This window comes from Scyliorhinus torazame, chromosome 6, assembly GCF_047496885.1.
Source record: "Scyliorhinus torazame isolate Kashiwa2021f chromosome 6, sScyTor2.1, whole genome shotgun sequence".
Taxonomy (NCBI): Eukaryota; Metazoa; Chordata; class Chondrichthyes; order Carcharhiniformes; family Scyliorhinidae; genus Scyliorhinus; species Scyliorhinus torazame.
Window position 1 is genome coordinate 281,980,605 of NC_092712.1, and position 17,478 is coordinate 281,998,082.

At 52.9% G+C, this 17,478-nt stretch overlaps 1 protein-coding gene across 6 annotated transcripts in view; it reads left to right on the plus strand.

Moving 5' to 3' along the window:
- LOC140425469 (uncharacterized protein C7orf57-like) overlaps positions 1 to 17,478 on the plus strand; it is a 279,645-nt gene continuing 262,167 nt past the window's right edge. Inside the window, exon 1 of one of the 6 annotated variants that reach the window (XM_072509769.1) lies at positions 1 to 121. The gene's annotated coding sequence lies outside the window, so the exon portion shown is untranslated. Of the gene's footprint in view, positions 245 to 17,478 lie in introns of all 6 variants that reach the window. The other 5 variants (XM_072509775.1, XM_072509770.1, XM_072509768.1 and 2 more) reach the window with 5 other exon arrangements.

Below are 17,478 nucleotides of genomic sequence, written 5' to 3' on the forward strand. Positions count from 1 at the left end.
AAGAGCGCAGGAAGAGAGCGTGGCGCCGTTCCCATGGAGACGCAGCGTTTGGATTGTACACGGAGGAGCTCGAGACCAACCGCCACCCGAGAGAGAGACTATAGGATCAAAACACACATCGGTGAGGGATATATACCATAGCCAGCGATACACTGCACAACGGCAAGGAATATATATCATAGCCGTCGATACACTGCACAACGGCAAGGAATATATATCATAGCCGTCGATACACTGCACAACGGTAAGAAATATATACCATAGCCATCGATACCCCACACAACGGTAAGGGATATATACCATAGCCGTCGATACACTGCACAACGGTAAGGAATATATACCATAGCCATCGACACCCCCACAACAGTAAGGGATATATACCATAGCCAGTGGTGTGGTACACTCCTCAATGGTAAGGAATATATATCATAGCCATTGATACACTGCAATACATAATGTAAGGGACATATACCATTGCCAGCGGTACACTCCACAACGATAATGGATATATACCATAGCCATCGATATGTCGCACAAAGGTAAGGGGTATATATCATAGCCATCGATACACTCCACAACAGTAAGGGATATATACCATATCCATCTGTACACCACAATGATAATGGATATATACCATAGCCAGCCGTACGCTCCACAACAGTGAGGAATATACACCAGAGCCATCAATATACTCTGCAATGGTAAGGAATATTTACCATAATCATCATTACACTGCACAGCGCGAAGGAACATATACTATAGCCATCAGTACACTCCACAACGATAACGGATATATACCATAGTCAGCGATACACACCACAAAGGTAATAAATATATACCATAGCCATCGATGCACTCCACAACAGTAAGGGATATATACCATAGCCAGCGATATACATCACAATAGGTAAGGAATATATACCCTATCCATCGATACAATCTACCTTGGTAAGGAATATATATATACCATAATCATCATTACACTACACAGCACTAAGGAATATATACATAGCCAGCGATAAACTCCACAAAGGTAAGGGATATATACCATAGTCATCGATTCACCCCACAATGGCATGGGATATATACCATAGCTATCAGTATATTCCACAATGGTAAGGAATATGTACCATAGCCAACGATATACTCGGCAACTGTAAGGGATATATGCCAAAGCCATCAATACACGTCACAACTAAGGAATATATACCCTATCCATCGATACAATCCACCGTGGTAAGGAATATATATACTATAATCATCATTACACTGCACAACAGTAAGGAATACATACCATAGCCATCAATATAGTTCACAATGTTAAGGGATATATACCATAGCCATTGATATACTCCACAATGGTAAGGCATATATACCATAGCCACCAATACACTCCGCAGCAGTAAGGATTATAACAGTCATCAATACATGCCACAGTGGTAAGAAATATATACCATATCCATCAGTACACTCCACAGAGGTAAGGAATATTTAGCACAGCCATCAATACACTCAACAGTGGTAAGGAATATTTACCATAACCATCAATACACTATGCAATAGTAAGGATTACATTCCATAGCCTTCAAAATACTGCAAAATGGTAAGGAAAAATAGCAATAGCAAAAATACACTTACACACAATAAAGAATATATATCATCGCCAGGGGTGAAAGTAACATAAATATCTTATGGGTACTGTCATGGGAACCAGGACTTTCCGCTATTACTCAAAACACGTAATGCTAATGGATCCCTTGAAAATAAAACTTCAGTCATGGAATAAACACCTGAACTAACATTATAGAAACTGTCACATAGGCCCGTACGGCTAATCTCGCTGCTCTCTTTGTTTCTTATTGTGCCTCCAGATGAATTTCTAAAATACTGAATGCAATTTATGAATTTAATTTACCTTACAAAGATTGGACTACAATCTATTCTGTTAAATTTTCACAATACAAAAATGTTTGAAACAAATTTCCTTTTTTAAAAATCAGAAATGCAAATTATGAACTGGGTTATTCTTTTATCATCAATTTATCAAATGTAAAATTTCCAATATAATTTATGATTTTTTTTACTTTAAGTTGTTTCAGCAAAATATTCATTTCATTTAGAACTAACCATTTAATTAAATAATGTGAAGTAATTTTTATCTCTGCTCTTGCTTATCTCTCTCAGATACTTAAAGTATTCCTCTGAATTATTTAAGTTTTAATTCTCGCTGTAGCTCTGCTCACTTATTCTTTTCAGTTCCAATTGTTTTTAAAAAAATTCATTTACAAGATGTGGTTAGGCCAGCATTTATTGCCCATTGTTCCAGGATTTTGTCCCAGCGACAGCAAAGGAATGGCGATATACTTCTAAGTCAGTTAATTACTTGGGGGGGGGGGGGGGGGGGGCGGGGGGGGGGGGGGGGGGGGGCGGGAGCTGGAAACCTCCAGATGGTAGGGTTCCCAGGTATTTGCTGCTCTTGTCCTTCTAGATGGTAGTGGTCGTGGGTTTGGAAGATGCTGATTAAGGAACTTTGGTGAGTTACTGCAGTGCATCTTGTAGATGGTACACACGGCTGCCACTGTTCATCGGTGATGGAGGGTTTGACGTTTGTGGAAGGAGGAGCAATCAAGCAGGCTGCTTTGTCCTGGATGGTGTCGAGCTTCTTGAGTGTTGTTGGAGCTGCACTCATCCAGGCAAATGGAGAGTATTCCATTACACTCCTGACTTGTGCCTTGTAGATGGTGGACAGGCTTTGGGGGTCAGGAGGTGAGTTACTCGCCATAGGATTCCTAGCCTTTGACCTGCCCTGGTAGCCACAGTATTAATGTGGCTAGTCCAGTTCAGTTTCTGATCAATGGTAACCCCCAGGATGTTGATTGTGGGGGATTCAGTGATGGTAATGCCATTGAATGTCAAGGGGGGATTGTTAGATCCTCTCTTGTAGAAGATGGTCAATGCCTGACACTTATGTGGCGCGAATGTAACTTGCCATTTGTCAGCACAAGCCTGGTTATTGTCCAGGTCTTGCTGCATTTTGACAAGGACTGCTTCATTATCTGAGGAGTCACGAATGGTGCTCAACATTATGCAGCCACCCGCAAACATCCCCACTTCTGACCTTATGATGGAAGGCAGGTCGTTGATGAAGCAGCTGAAGATGGTTGGGTCTAGGTCTAGGTTGGGCCTGAGGAACTCCTTCAGTGATGTCCTGGTGCTGAGATGATTGACCACCAACCACCACAATCATCTTCCTTTGTGCCAGGTATGAATCCAATCAGCGGAGTGCTTTCCCCCTGATTTCCATTGACTCCAGTTTAGCTCGGGCTCCGTGATGCCATACTCGGTCAAATGCTGCCTTGATGTCAAGGGCAGTCACTCTCACCTCACCTCTGGCATTCAACACTTTTGTCCATGTTTGAACCAAGGCTGTAATGAGGTCGAGATGAGTGATCCTGGGGGAACTCAAACTGAGCGTCCGTGAGCAGGTTATTGCTGGATAAGTGCCGCTTGATAGCACTGTTAATGACTCCTTCCATCACTTTGCTGATGATGGAGAGTAGACTGAAAGGGCGGTAATCGGCTGTGTTGGACTTGTCCTGTTTCTTGTGTACAGAACACACCTAGGCAACTTTCCATATTGCCGGGTAGATGTCAGGGTTGTAGCTGTACTGGAACAGCTTGGCTAGGGGTGTGGTAAGATCTGGAGCACAAGTCTTCAGTACTATTGCCGGAATATTATCAGGACGCATAGCCTTTGCAGTATCGAGTGCCTTCAGCTGTTTCTTGATATCACGTGGAGTGAATCGTATTGGCTGAAGACTGAAATCTGTGATGCTGGGGTCTTCTGGAGGAGACCGAGATGGATCATCCACTCAGCACTTCTGACTGAAGATTGTTGCGAACGCCTCAATCTTATCTTTTGCACATATGTCATGGGTTCATCCATCATTGAGGATGGGGATATTTGTGCAGCCTCCTCCTCCAGTGAGTTGTTTAATAGTCCACCACCATTCACAGCTGGATGTGGCAGGATTGCAGAGCTCAGATCTGATGCGTTGGTTGTGGAATCGCTTAGCTCTGTCTATTACTTGCTGCTTATGCTGTTTGGCACACATTTTTAAAAAAAATAAATTTTGAAAAATAAATTTAGTGTACCCAATTATATATTTTTTCCAATTAAGGGGCAATTTAGCGTGGCAAATCCACCTAGCCTGCACATCTTTGGGTTGTGTGGGTGAAACCCACGCAGACATGATGAGAATGTGCAAACTCCTCACGGACAGTGACCCAGGGCCGGGATTCGAATCCGGGTCCTCAGCGCCGCAGTCCCAGTGCTATCCACTGCACCACATGCCGCCCTTCCATATGCCGCCCTTGCTGTTTGGCACACATGTAGTCCTATGTTGTAGCTTCACCAGGTTGACACCTCATTTTTCAGTGTGCCTGATGTTGCTCCTGGCCACGGTCTCCTGCACTCTTCATTGAACCAGGGTTGATCCCCTGGCTTGGTGGTAATGGTACAGTGTGGGATATGCCGGGTCATGAGGTTGCAGATTGTGGTTTAATATGATTCTGCTGCTGCTGAGAGCCCAAAGCGCTTCATGGATGCCCAGTCTTGAGTTGCTAGATCTGTTTGAAGTCTATCCCATTTATCATGGTGGTAGTGCCACACAGCACGATGGAGGGTTTCCTCAATGTGGAGACGGGACTTTGTCGCCACAAGGACTGTGTGGTGGTCACTTCTACCGATACTGTCATGGACAGATGCACCTGCAACAGGCAGACTGGTGAGGATGAGGTCGAGTATGTGTTTTCCTCTTGTTGATTCCCTTACTACCTGCTGCAGCCCCAGTCTAGCAGCTGTGTCCTTTAGGAACTGGCCAGCTCAGTCTGTGGTGGTACTACCGAGCTACTCTTGGTGATGGACAGTGAAGTCTCCCACCCAGAGCATACTCTGCACTCTTGCCACCCTCAGTGCTTCCTCCAAGTGGTGTTCAACATGGAGGAGTACTGATTCTTTAGCTGATGGTGGCCAGTACTTGGTAATCCGCAGGAGCTTTCCTTGTAATTGTTTAACCTGAAGCCATGAGACTTCATGGGGTCCAGAGTTGATGTTGAGGACTCCCAGAGCAACTTCCTCCCAACTGTATACCACTGTGCTGCCGCCTCTGCTTGGTCTGGCCAGCCGGTGAGACAGAACACACCCAGGAATGGTAATCGTGCCATCTGGGATATTGTCTGAAAGATCAAGGGCTGGATTCTCCATTCCTGAGTCTAAGTGCTGACGCCTACGGAGGATCCTTGGAGATCCACATCAGAAAAATCAGTGCCACACCCCCACCGATTCCGCTACCGGTGAGCAGCTAACACCGGCGCTGCGTGGAACACCAGCAGAATACATGAAAAATGGTGTGGGAATCGTCGGGCCCGTGATGGACACTCGCAGGCTGACAAACTGCAGCTGTGCTCAGACTATACACCTCCCACACACACACTGATCGCGGCCGGAAAGATGGCACTGGTTCTGCTGGATCGCCCATATGGCTGATGGGTAGCTGGGGCCAGAGGGCACCCAGGGGGGTGCCATTGGGGGGGGGGGGGGGGGGGGGGGGGAGGGTCACCAATACGACCCAGGGCACCAGGTTTATAGCGGGCTGTCAGCGGCATGCACAGCCGCATGGCTGCCTTGCCAGCTGCGGTAATGTTGTTGCGAACCCGCACACCCCGATCCCACAGCCCACCTCCTGGCCCCCCACTACTCCCCCCAGCCCTGGCAGAAGCCCCCCTGTCCAGCGGCACAATTGTCGGTGAAGTATGGCGGTGCTGGACACTGTCTGCATGCCCTCTCTCAGGTTCCACGCTAGGTTCACGACCGTTGAGAGCACACGAGGACTGCGCAATCGGGAACTCGGCCCATCGGAGATGGAGCATCGCGGGTGGGCTTACTAATGAGATGCAAACGGGGTTGCAACTACGCGCGTCGTGCGTTGCAATGACGCCGTTTTTGAGGAGGCGGAGCATCGTGATTCAGCGTCAGCCGTGATTTCGGCGTCGGGAGCTATTCGATGCCCGATCGCACGCCCCGATTTCCGGCCAAGATTCTGTGATGACTATGTCAGGCTGGTGTTTAACCAGCCTGTGAGATTGCTCTCCCAAGTTTGGCATAAGCCTCCAGATGTTAGTAAGGAGGACTTTGCAGGGTCGACAGGGCTGGGTCTGCCATTGTCGTTTCCGGTGCCTGGTTCGATGCCGGGTGGTCTGTCCGGTTTCATTTCTTTTTTGTGTTTGTGTAGCAGTTGAATACAACTGAGTGGCTTGCTAGGCTCTTTCAGAGGGCATTTAAGAGTCAACCAGATTGCTGTGGGTCTGGAGTCATATGTAGGCTAGACCAGATGGGTTTTTACGACAATTGACAATGGTTTCACGGACATCATTAGACTTTTAATTCCAGATATTTTATTGAGTTTAAATTCCACCACCTGCCATGGTGGGATTCAAACTCGGGTCCCCAGATCATTATCTTGGGTTTCTGGATTACTAGTCCAGAATTACTAGCAGTAATTGACCTCAAAATGTTTAAATTAATTCAGAATTATCTTCTCCCGCTCACACACTCAGTTAAATTTCTCCACCCCACCTCACTCCTTCCTGTCCTTCCTACAGCCTCCCGCTTTCTACCAATTATCTGACTACGTCGCCTTTATTTATAGCACCCCCATTCCCAGAAGGATGACTTGAGCCTCATGCTCTCCCCTCCTATAAATGGCTGATGTGAGTTTTGGCACCTATTTCTGAAGCCCTCACGTTGCACCTGCCTGGGAACATGCGTAAACACTCTCTTCACTCTGGTGCTTACGCCACTGGCCAACAACCAGAGGCAACACTCTGATTGATGAAGTGTGGGGCATTCAAACCCTACACCACCGACGAACAGTGGCAGTCGTGTGTACCATCTACAAAATGCACTGCAGTAACTCACCAAGCCTTCCAAACCCACGACCACTATCATCTAGAAGGACAAGAGCAGCAGATATCTGGGAACCTCACTACCTGGAGGTTGTAGCCACCCGAGTTGGCCAACTCCCGATGTAAAATGGAGAACAGCAAAGGTTGCAGGGAAATTCAGCCAACACAGGCAGAAACCAGCAGGTGCAAGTTACTGTGTATTAAACTCTGCAAAAGCCCAGACAGCATCGATACAAGCAGCCATCTGCATAATAATGTAGCAGCCATCTACATACTAATAAGCAATCCCCGGGAACAATCGCAACATTTGGGACAAAGAAAGCTAAGCCAGACTCCCCGGCGCCAGCAGGAGCCAACACAAAAGAGGTTAACTGACACCTCAAGACCGCCCATCGATCAGGGAACCGCTGCAGTATTGGAGAAATCAAACCAAGCGATTGGAACAAAGTCCAATCACCTGGAACCAGGTACGGGGTCCGCCCCGAAAGGCGGGAAGCCCCTGGGGACTATAAAGTTAAGCCCCCAAGTTCAAATTGTTCTTCTTGACAGGGTCACTCAGCAATGCGAACCAACCCTTGAGAGTGAACTGTCCAAGCTGCCGCATCACTGAAGTAAGTCTCAAGTCGACGCTCGCTACGAGATAGGCGCTCTAGCTACCAATCCGTACCAACTTCGAATCCTGCAGACACAGAACCCGAACGAAAGGCCATTTATTCCCCTGACCTGGTGGGCCAGTCCGAAGCTAAGTATAGGCCTGTTAGTGGTAGAAAGAGCTTAGAAGTAGAATTTATGCATGAGTAGTGATTTACTGTGTATAATAAATGTGCTTTGATTTGAATCTTACTAACTGGTGTGTTGAGTTATTGATCATTACTTGAACTTGAACCTCGTAGCGGTATCATAAAGATACCTGGCGACTCGAGAGCAAAGGTTATAAAACAGAGCCAATTGAACCAACCAAAAGTTAGCAACAAGGTTCCCCTCCAAGTCACTCACCACCCTGACTTTGATATATAGCTCCGTTCCTTCACTGTTGCTGGGGCAACATCCTGGAACTCCCTCCCTAAAAGCACGGTGGGTGTACCTACACCTCAAGGAGTATCCCAGGCCATTAGAGACTCTGAGCGGTCAGGCTCTGGGCAGTGTAGTACCCTCGCACTCCTTCTGACAGCCGGGCACATTGGCGCTGCCAGCCTGGCACTTTGGCAGTGCCACCCAGGCATCCTGGCAATGTCTCCCTGACACTGCCAGGGTGTCCAGGTGGCACTGTCAGGCTGGCAGGGGCACTGCCAGGTTGCCAGGCTAGCAGTGCCAAGGTGCCTGGGTGCCAGGTTACCCATGTTAGGGATCGGGCCCAGGGTGCCTTGCCCTTAAGTGGTGGGGTGAGGGAGGTTCGAGGACCCCTAAGAGGTAAGCCGGTGCAATGGAGGCGGATGGGGTGGAGTAGAGGCTGCGGTGGGATGGGGTCGAAAGATCGGGCGGAATTTAAAAATGGCGCCCCGATCCCCAAATCCTCTTCCTACACTGTGAGCTGATGCAAGTGCGGCCTCGGCAGTGCGTTCCTCACAGAGGACAAAAGAAACGGCGAACTTCTGTTAAATAGCGGTGTCGTTCTTGGCACTGCTGGCCCAAGAAGCACTCCACTAAACATGCCCAAAACAATACTCTGTTTCAGTCCCATTAAATCTTTTTCATGTTGTTAAGCAGTCTATCGTAGAGAAGGATTCACATACATCAAACCAGGAAGTTTAAAGAATATATATCGTTCACTTTTAATTTCAAGTCTATGCAGGGGTGGACCGCCATGGGAAGGTGGGGGGAGAGGCGCGGGGGGGGGGGGGCTGCAACCGCCACGTGGCACCACCATGCCAATCCCTGGATCTGTGTACCCATTCTGAGGGCAACCCTTGTCCATACCTGTCTGCCTCACTGACCACCCATAACCTCCACTGACTGCCAAGGCCTCTGGCCGTGCGTCGAAGGCTAGTGATAATAGGGATTTGGCAATCATGGTTAAGTAAGCACTTCACACAACCCAAGTCGATTCCCATGGGTGAGCGGGCCATGTAGCATGTGGGAATCATTGCCTAGCATCCCAATCAGATCATGATGCCTTGCCCTTAAGTGGTGGGGTGAGTGTAGCCACCTGGGTTGGCCAACTCCCGACGTAAAATGGAGAACAGCAAAGGCTGCAGGGAAATTCAGCCAAAAGAGGCAGAAACTAACAGATGCAAGTTTACTGTGTATTAAACTCTGCAAAAGCCCAGACAGCATCGATACAAGCAGCCATCTGCATAATAATGTAGCAGCCATCTACATACTAATGAGCGATCCCCGGGTACAATTGAAACATTTGGGATAAACACAGTCAAGCCAGACTCCTTGGCGCCAGCAGGAGCCAACACAAAAGAGATTAACGGATACCTCAAGACCGCCCATCGATCAGGGAACCGCTCCAGTATTGGAGAAATCGAACCAAGCGATTGGAACGAAGTCCAATCACTTGGAACCAGGTACAGGGTCCGCCCCGAAAGGCGGGAAGCCCCATGGGACTATAAAGTTAAGCCCCCAAGTTCAAATCGTTCTTCTTGACCGGGTCACTCAGCAACGCGAACCAACCCATGACAGTGACCGGCTCAGCTGCTGCCAAAAGCCAGTAAGTTTTAAGTCAATGCTCGCTACGAGATAGGCGCTCCTAGCTACCAGTCCGTACCAACTTCGAGTCCTGCAGACTCAGAACCCGAACGAAAGGCCATTTGTTCCCCTGACCTGGTGGGCCAGTCCGAAGCTAAGTATAGGCCTGTTAGTTGTAGAAGGAGCTTAGAAGTAGAATTTATGCATGAGTAGCGATTACTGTGTATAATAAATGTGCTTTGATTTGAATCTTACTAATTGGTGTATTGAGTTATTGATCATTACTTGAACTTGAACCTCGTGGCGGTATCATAAAGATACCTGATGACTCGAGAGCAAAGGTTATAAAACAGAGCCAATTGAACCAACCAAAAGTTAGCAACATGAGGGAGGTTCGAGGACCCCGAAGAGGTAAGCTGGTGCAATGGAGTGCCTGAACTCTGCGGATGGCAACATCATACACGCAGCAGCCAACATCTGGGAGGGGCAGGATCAATGGGGAAATGGCGGATCCTGGGGTGGCAGCCACTGCTGTTTGTCACTCTAACACCCTCTCCCAATTCCTTACAGATATTGAACGGCATGGATGGTATTTTGGACCCCGCAGAACAAGCGCTAATGGTGCTGTTGGTAGGCCAGGCACTGCAGACGGCGCCAGCGTCACACACCCAGAGGCCGAGGCCTGCAACGGCCCAGGGTGTACAGACGTCGCTGATCGTTCGAGCAGATAACAGACAGCACGTGCCGCAGGAGGCTCCACCTCAACAAGGAGATGGTGCGGCACCTGTGCCATGTCCTTGCGGACTTGGCACCATGTAGAGGAGGAGAATACCCATTCCCAGTGGCCATCAAGGTCACCGCAGCCCTGAACCTTTATCCCTTGGGATCATTCCAGGGCTCGAGCAGGGACCTGGGTGGCATCTCGCAGGCTACAGCCCACATGTGCATCCACCAGATCACGGATGCCCTGTTTGCCCGAGCAGAAAACTATATCAACTTTGACATGGACCGAGCCTAATAATTCTCCACTCTATGGATGATGCTGCCCCACTCTCTCTCCACCCCTCCCCCCCCCCCCCCCCACCCCCCCCCAAGCCTCTCCTCCCGTTTCCCCGGTACCCTCAGTGATCCTCAATGTGCTTAACTTTCCTTGCTTTACCGCTACGTCTAGGTGTGTCCCCAGGATGCACATCTGAGGTGGAGGCAGTCAGCTGTGTACCATCATGTCCCCCGTGGCCTTCGATACCCCTGGCGGTCGTCCTCTGGCGGCTCTTGTCGATGGTACATGCACAGCCGTGCTGCCCTATCCCATGTGCTGACATTGAGATGCGGCCTCATCAGAGGAGTGGAACTCAGGGGAGCTGGTGGCCAACATCTCCACTCCATGGGAAGGGTCCAGGTTGGCATCCAGCTCCATCTCCTCCCGCTCGGTGCCCATAGGGCCCCAGGGTTCACCTCAGGACAGAGGGGCATCTGGTTCGAGCCCCGGATACCCCTTTGTCTTCTGGCTCTGAGCGGGAGGAGACGGAGCTGGGGCCCAGCATCTGGCTGGGACCCGGCTGGGTCCTGGAGTCCAGCAGACCTCTGACTGCTGTCTCATCTGCGCGTTCCTGCCTTCACCTGATGTACTTCAGCGACTTTGTGGTGCTCACCTTATTGTGACCCAGAAGCCTGTCCACTAACGTTTTCTACAGAGGTGCATGTATCTGCACTTGTGAAGGATGGGGATGACAGCTGTGATGCGTCGATTCTGCTTTCCTCGGAGCTCTCCTCCGAGGTAGTCCCCAGTTACTCTCATACAATGAAAGGCATTTTACAGTGAGGCTAACAATGTAATAGTGAAAGTTCTTGTTAATTCAATTGATTTCCATTGATTACAATTCAGAAGTCCCTCAACAACACACCCTCTGGAAAAGCATAGAATCACTGGGCGAAATTCTCCGGTAACGGCGCGATGTCCGCCGACTGGCGCCCAAAACGGCGCAAATCAATCGGACATTGCGCCGCCCCAAAGGTGCGGAATGCTCCGCATCTTGGGGGGCCGAGCCCCAACCTTAAGGGGCTACGCCCGCGCCGGACTAATTTCCGCCCCGCCAGCTGGAGGAAAAGGCGTTTGGTGCCCCGCCGGCTGGCACGGAATTGACATCTCCGGGCGGCGCATGCGCGGGAGCGTTAGCGGCCGCTGACGGCATTCCCGCGCATGCGCAGTGGAGGGCGTCTCTTCCGCCTCCGCCATGGTGGAGACCGTGGCGAAGGCGGAAGGAAAAAAGTGCCCCCACAGCACAGGCCCACCCGCGGATCGGTGGGCCCCGATTGCGGGCCAGGCCACCGTGGGGGCACCTCCCGGGGCCAGATCGCCCCCCCAGGACCCCGGAGCCCACCTGCGCCGCCTTGTCCCGCCAGTAAGGTAGGTGGTTTAATCTACTCCGGCGGGACAGGCATTTTAGCAGCGGGACTTCGGCCCATCCGGGCCGGAGAATCGCGGGGGGGGGGGGGGGGGCGCCACCAACCGGCGCGACGCGATTCCCGCCCCCGCCGAATATCCGGTGCCGGAGAATTCGGCAACCGGCGGGGGCGGGATTCACGCCAGCCCCCGGCGATTCTCCGACCCGGCGGGGGTCGGAGAATCTCGCCCACTGACAGCAAATTCTGTATTTTCTCAATATCCTGCAAATGTGCGAACTCCAGAAGTTGTTGTCAGTTTCAGTGGAGTTATGATGATGAATGGTAATCGTTTTGCTATTGTTACATTGTGAAATCTTGAACTTTGTATTGCTATGAGAAAGTGGGCACTTTATAGTCACTTTCCCCTGACATTAAGCATTTATTCCCAGGATGCTGGTGCTCTATGTGAGCAAACCTGAGATAATTTAAGTGTTGATTTGAAAAATTCCCAATTATGATTAGCCCATTTTGTTAGCAATATCTAATAATTCGGGAGATATCTAGCACCTTGGTGTTGACAAATTTCTTAATTCTCTGATTGTTAAAAATCAAGAGACACCAGGAGGTTGGTGAAGACAACAAAAGGGTTTGTGAAGAAACAACCTCTGTACTGATTGCTAGGACTGGTAACAGATAGAAAAAGTATCATTTTTACATTGGAATAAAATTTCTGAAATTTGTCTTATGGAATGTGTGTTTAATTTATTGTAACAGTATGTGAACAGAGATTTTCATTGTAACTCCATTGCAGTGTTAGTGTAAGCCTACTTATGACACTAATAAATATTATTATACTGATTGTATTCGTATAATATATATATTTTGACCACTGGTGTAAAATACTTTTCAATTTAAGTCAAATAATGCATCAGTTCATGTTAACTCAGACTATGCTTCAGAGAGATTAAAGGAATACATGTGCTTAAAACATAATAATAATAATCTTTATTGTCACAAGTAGGCTTACATTATTAACACTGCAATGAAGTTACTGTGAAAAGTCCCTAGTTGCCACATTCCGGCGCCTGTTCGGGTACATGGAGGTCCAATCCAGATCACAAGGGGATTTTGTTGTTACACTATCATGTCCTGCTGTTTCACTAATAGCAAAAGACATCGGGGACTGAACTTTCACTTTGGGAATAGCAAACAGGAGTCGTAACTGTTTCTTTGTCCTGAGGGAAAACAGCCACTCTTCGGGATTTTCACTACGGTCTCACCTTAATTGGTATGAAGACATGGGGCGAAATTCTCTGTTATCGGCGCAAAAAAAAACGGCGCAAATCCGACTTGCGTCACGTCGGAAAAATGGGTCGAAAGAGACCTGGAGCAACAGGGAGACGACACCTCCGTCACGTGCGGGAGCGACCACCCAGCGACGAGGGGGGCAGCCACAGGCCCCCGTCACATCTGAGCCAGGACACCACTACCCAGGACACCACTACCCAGGACACCACTACCCAGGACACCACTACCCAGGACACCACTACCCGGGACAGCACTACCCAGGACACCCCTACCCGGGACAGCACTTCCCAGGAAGACAAAATACCGGACAGTGACTCGGAGTGGATGGGTGGAGACGAACCCCCACCCCAAAGTGCCATGGACTCAGAGTGGGACGAAGAGCACGACACAACGCCACTGCTGTCACCAACACCCTCCACCATCGCAGAAACACTCACCTCGGTTGGGCACTTTAGTGATGAGGCGTCTGGTACACTCACTGGTGCGCACAACACAGCCGTCCCGGTACAGCAGGTGGAGGTAGGAGCAGCAGAGGGGCCGGGCGGTCGGAGGGCAGCCCAGCCCAAGCGAACATCTGCCGCCCAGATGGATCCCGGGTTCCTGGAGTTTCCACACCCACACATAGATCCGATGCAACCACCGACCCGGAGACGAGCGAAGAGGGTGACGGCCGGCTTGCGGCGGCTGCAGTCGCAGGTGGAGGAGTCCACCCGCGTCCAGGAGCTGGAAGTGGTGCCGGTCATGCGTGCCACCCAGGCCAACACCGCACGGGTGGCATCCGCGGTGGAGGCAATGGGTGCGACGGTGTCAGACATGGGGAACGGTTTGCGAGGCCTGGGGCTTTCCGTGCAGGCGGCGTCTGTGGCCCAGGACATGGCTGCCCTCTCACAGGAGGCCATGAGCCAGTGCCAGCGCCAGATGGCAGAGGCGCTCAACACCAGAGCCCAGTCTCAGCAGGCCATGGCCCAGTCTCTGCAGGCCATGGCCCAGTCTCTGCAGGCCATCTCTGTGGGCATTGGCGCCAGTGGCCATGTGCGAGCCGGCGTCGCACTGTCACAGACAGGGTTTGCCAACCCCCTGGGCTCCATGGCTGCAAACCTGCAGTACCCTGTCAATACCAGCACGGGCCTCCAGGACTGGCAGCGCCAGATGTCGGCGGGGTGTCGGATGGCCAGTCCGTTCGCATCCCCCACCCATGTAGAGGCCTGGGGGCCATCGGGCACCCCGAGGGAGGAGGAGGTGGCGTGGTCCGTCCCGGCTCCCCCTGTAGGGGAGGTCCGGGAACACCGCGACACCTCGGACTCCCCCCCCCCCCTTTTCCGTCCCAGGTGCATCGGGTGGGCAACGGGCAGGACAGGCTGGCAGCTCGCCATCCCAGTCGCCCGGGCCTCAGCCTGGCCCATCTAGGCCAGGACGCCCCAGGAAACGGCCGCCAAAAGGATCCAGTGTCACAGGGCAGGAATCACAGGAGTCCACCTCCAGTTCTGCTGTACCGTCTGGGGAACCACGTAGACGTAGTCAAAGGGCCCGTAAGGCCAAACAATTAGACACTGAGTAAGTTGGCACGGGTGCAGGGCACAGATTTGTTTTAGGGGCTAGGGCACGTGCATGAATTTGTTTAGTTATTAAAGTCATTGTTATACCTACAGAAGCTGCCTTTGTCATCCCAAGTCCAAAGATGTGCAGGTTAGGTGGATTGGCCATGATAAATTGCCCTTAGTGTCCAAAAAAGATTTTGTGCTCTGTCCAAAGCGTGTGGGGGTGTCATGTACGTTGAGCGCAAGTGTGTGTGTGAGGGGTGGTCTTACCTCAGCCCCAGGTGAGTCTGCCCCGTTCCCCCTGGGCCGCCATCAACATCCCCCCAGGCAGAGGACGGGACCGTGCGCTGCAGTGTCACAGCCGCATGCAGGGATGGTCCGGGTGGATGGTGGTACTGTGGCCATTGGTCAGACATAGTCCAACGATGTGGAGCCAGGAGCTCACCGCAGGGCGGGTTGTCATCATCCTCCATGGCCTGCAATAGACACGCGTCCACCCGCAACTGTGTGAGCCCGGCCCGTTGTGCCGCAGGTGGATCGGCAATGGGGGGGGGGTGGTGTGCATGCGGGTGGGGTGGGTGGGGTTGGGGAGGGGGGTGAGGGTGCTGGGTGGGATGTGTGGGTGGTCGGCTGTCTTCAGCACGCCAAAGCACCTCTATCACTCCCCTTGTCGCTACATGGGCATCATTGTAGCGGTTCTCCGCCTCATTGCGTGGCCTCCGTATAGGCGTCATCAGCCACGATCGCAATGGGTAGCCCCTGTCGCCCAGCAACCAGCCCCTCAGCCGGGGATGGCGTCCCTCGTACATGCTGGGGATGGATGACCGCGACAACGCGTATGAGTCGTGTACACTGCCCTGGATAACGGGCGCAGACTTGCAGGATCATCATGCGGTGGTCGCAGACTACCTGTATGTTCATCGAATAGGTCCCCTTCCTTCATCGAATAGGTCCCCTTCCTATTGGTGAACACGGCCCTGTTATCTGTAGGTGGCCGCACGGCGACGTGCATCCCATCAATCGCGCCCTGGACCATGGTGAACCCGGCCACGGCAGAGAAGCCCACGACCCGGGCATCTTGGCTGGCCCGGTCCACAGGGAAGTGGATGTAGCGGTGCGCCATGGCATATAGGGCATCTGTCACTGCCCGGATGTACCGATGCACCGATGTCTGCGATATGCCGGACAGGTCCCCACTCGGTGCCTGGAATGACCCCGTTGCATAAAGGTTCAGGGCCACCGTAACCTTGACGGACACGGGGAGAGGGTGTCCCCCGCCAGTGCCACGTGGTGACAGGTGTGCCAGCAGGTGGCAGATGTGTGCCACGGTTTCCCGCCTCATCCGGAGTCTCCTCCTGCATTCCCGGTCCGTGAAATCCTGGTATGACTGCCGGGGCCGGTACACACGGGGCGCCCTCGGGTGCCTCCGTTGCCGTGGGGCCACAACGTCCTCCTCCCCCTCCTGGTCCTGTCAGTCAGGTGTCCCTCCAGCCCGGGCGGCTGCCGCCTGCCCCTCTGCAGCAGCCTGCGCCGCCTCTCTGGCACGCTCCTCCTCCTCATCCAGGGCAACATGGACACGGTGGCCAACATCGCTGGTGATCGGAAAACATGACGGCCTGGTTTTGGGGGGGGGGGGGGGGGCGGGGAGGGGGGGGGGGGGGGAGGACGGGACAACGACATGTCATCATTGCCCATATCCCCTCCTTCCCCCCATCCAGGTGGCATGGACGGCATGGGTCCAACTGTTGGAGGCTGGCACCTGGCCAGGTGGACCAACTCACTTGCCCTCGCACCCCCCCTCCCCAGCATGGACCACCCCCATCCCCCTCCCCGGCAGGGACCCGCCATCCCCCTCCCCGGCACGGACCCCCCCCCCCCCATCCTCCTCCCCGGCACGGAACCCCCATCCTCCTCCCCGGCACAGCCCCCACTCCCCCTCCCCGGCACGGACCCCCCATCCCCCTCCCCGGCACGGACCCCCCATCCCCCTCCCCGGCACGGACTTCCCATCCCCCTCTCCGGCACGGACCCGCCAACCCCCTCCCCGGCACGGACCCCATCCCCCTCCCCGGCACGGACCCCCCATCCTCCTCCCCGGCACGGACCCCCCCATCCTCCTCCCCAGCACGGACCCCCCATCCCCCTCCCCGGCACGGACCCCCACCCCCCATCCCCCTCCCTGGCACGGACTCCCCATCCTCCTCCCCGGCACAGACCCCCCCATCCTCCTCCCCAGCACGGACCCCCCATCCCCCTCCCCGGCACGGACCCGCCATCCCCCTCCCCGGCACGGACCCCCCCCCCCCCATCCCCCTCCCTGGCACGGACCCCAACCTCCTCCCCGGCACGGACCCCCCAACCTCCTCCCCGGCATGGACCCCCCCATCCCCCTCCCCGGCACGGACCCCAACCTCCTCCCCGGCACGGACCCCCCATCCCCCTCCCCGGCACAGACCCCCCAACCTCCTCCCCGGCACGGACCCCCCCATCCCCCTCCCGGCACTCCCCCGGAGCCCAGCCCACTCTAACCACCCCCCCCCCCGCCACACACACACACACAACCCGAGACACACCTCTCCTCACACATTCAGACTGCGGCCACGCCATCGCCTGCCCAGCGGCCAAACCCCCAGGCCGTCACTCACCT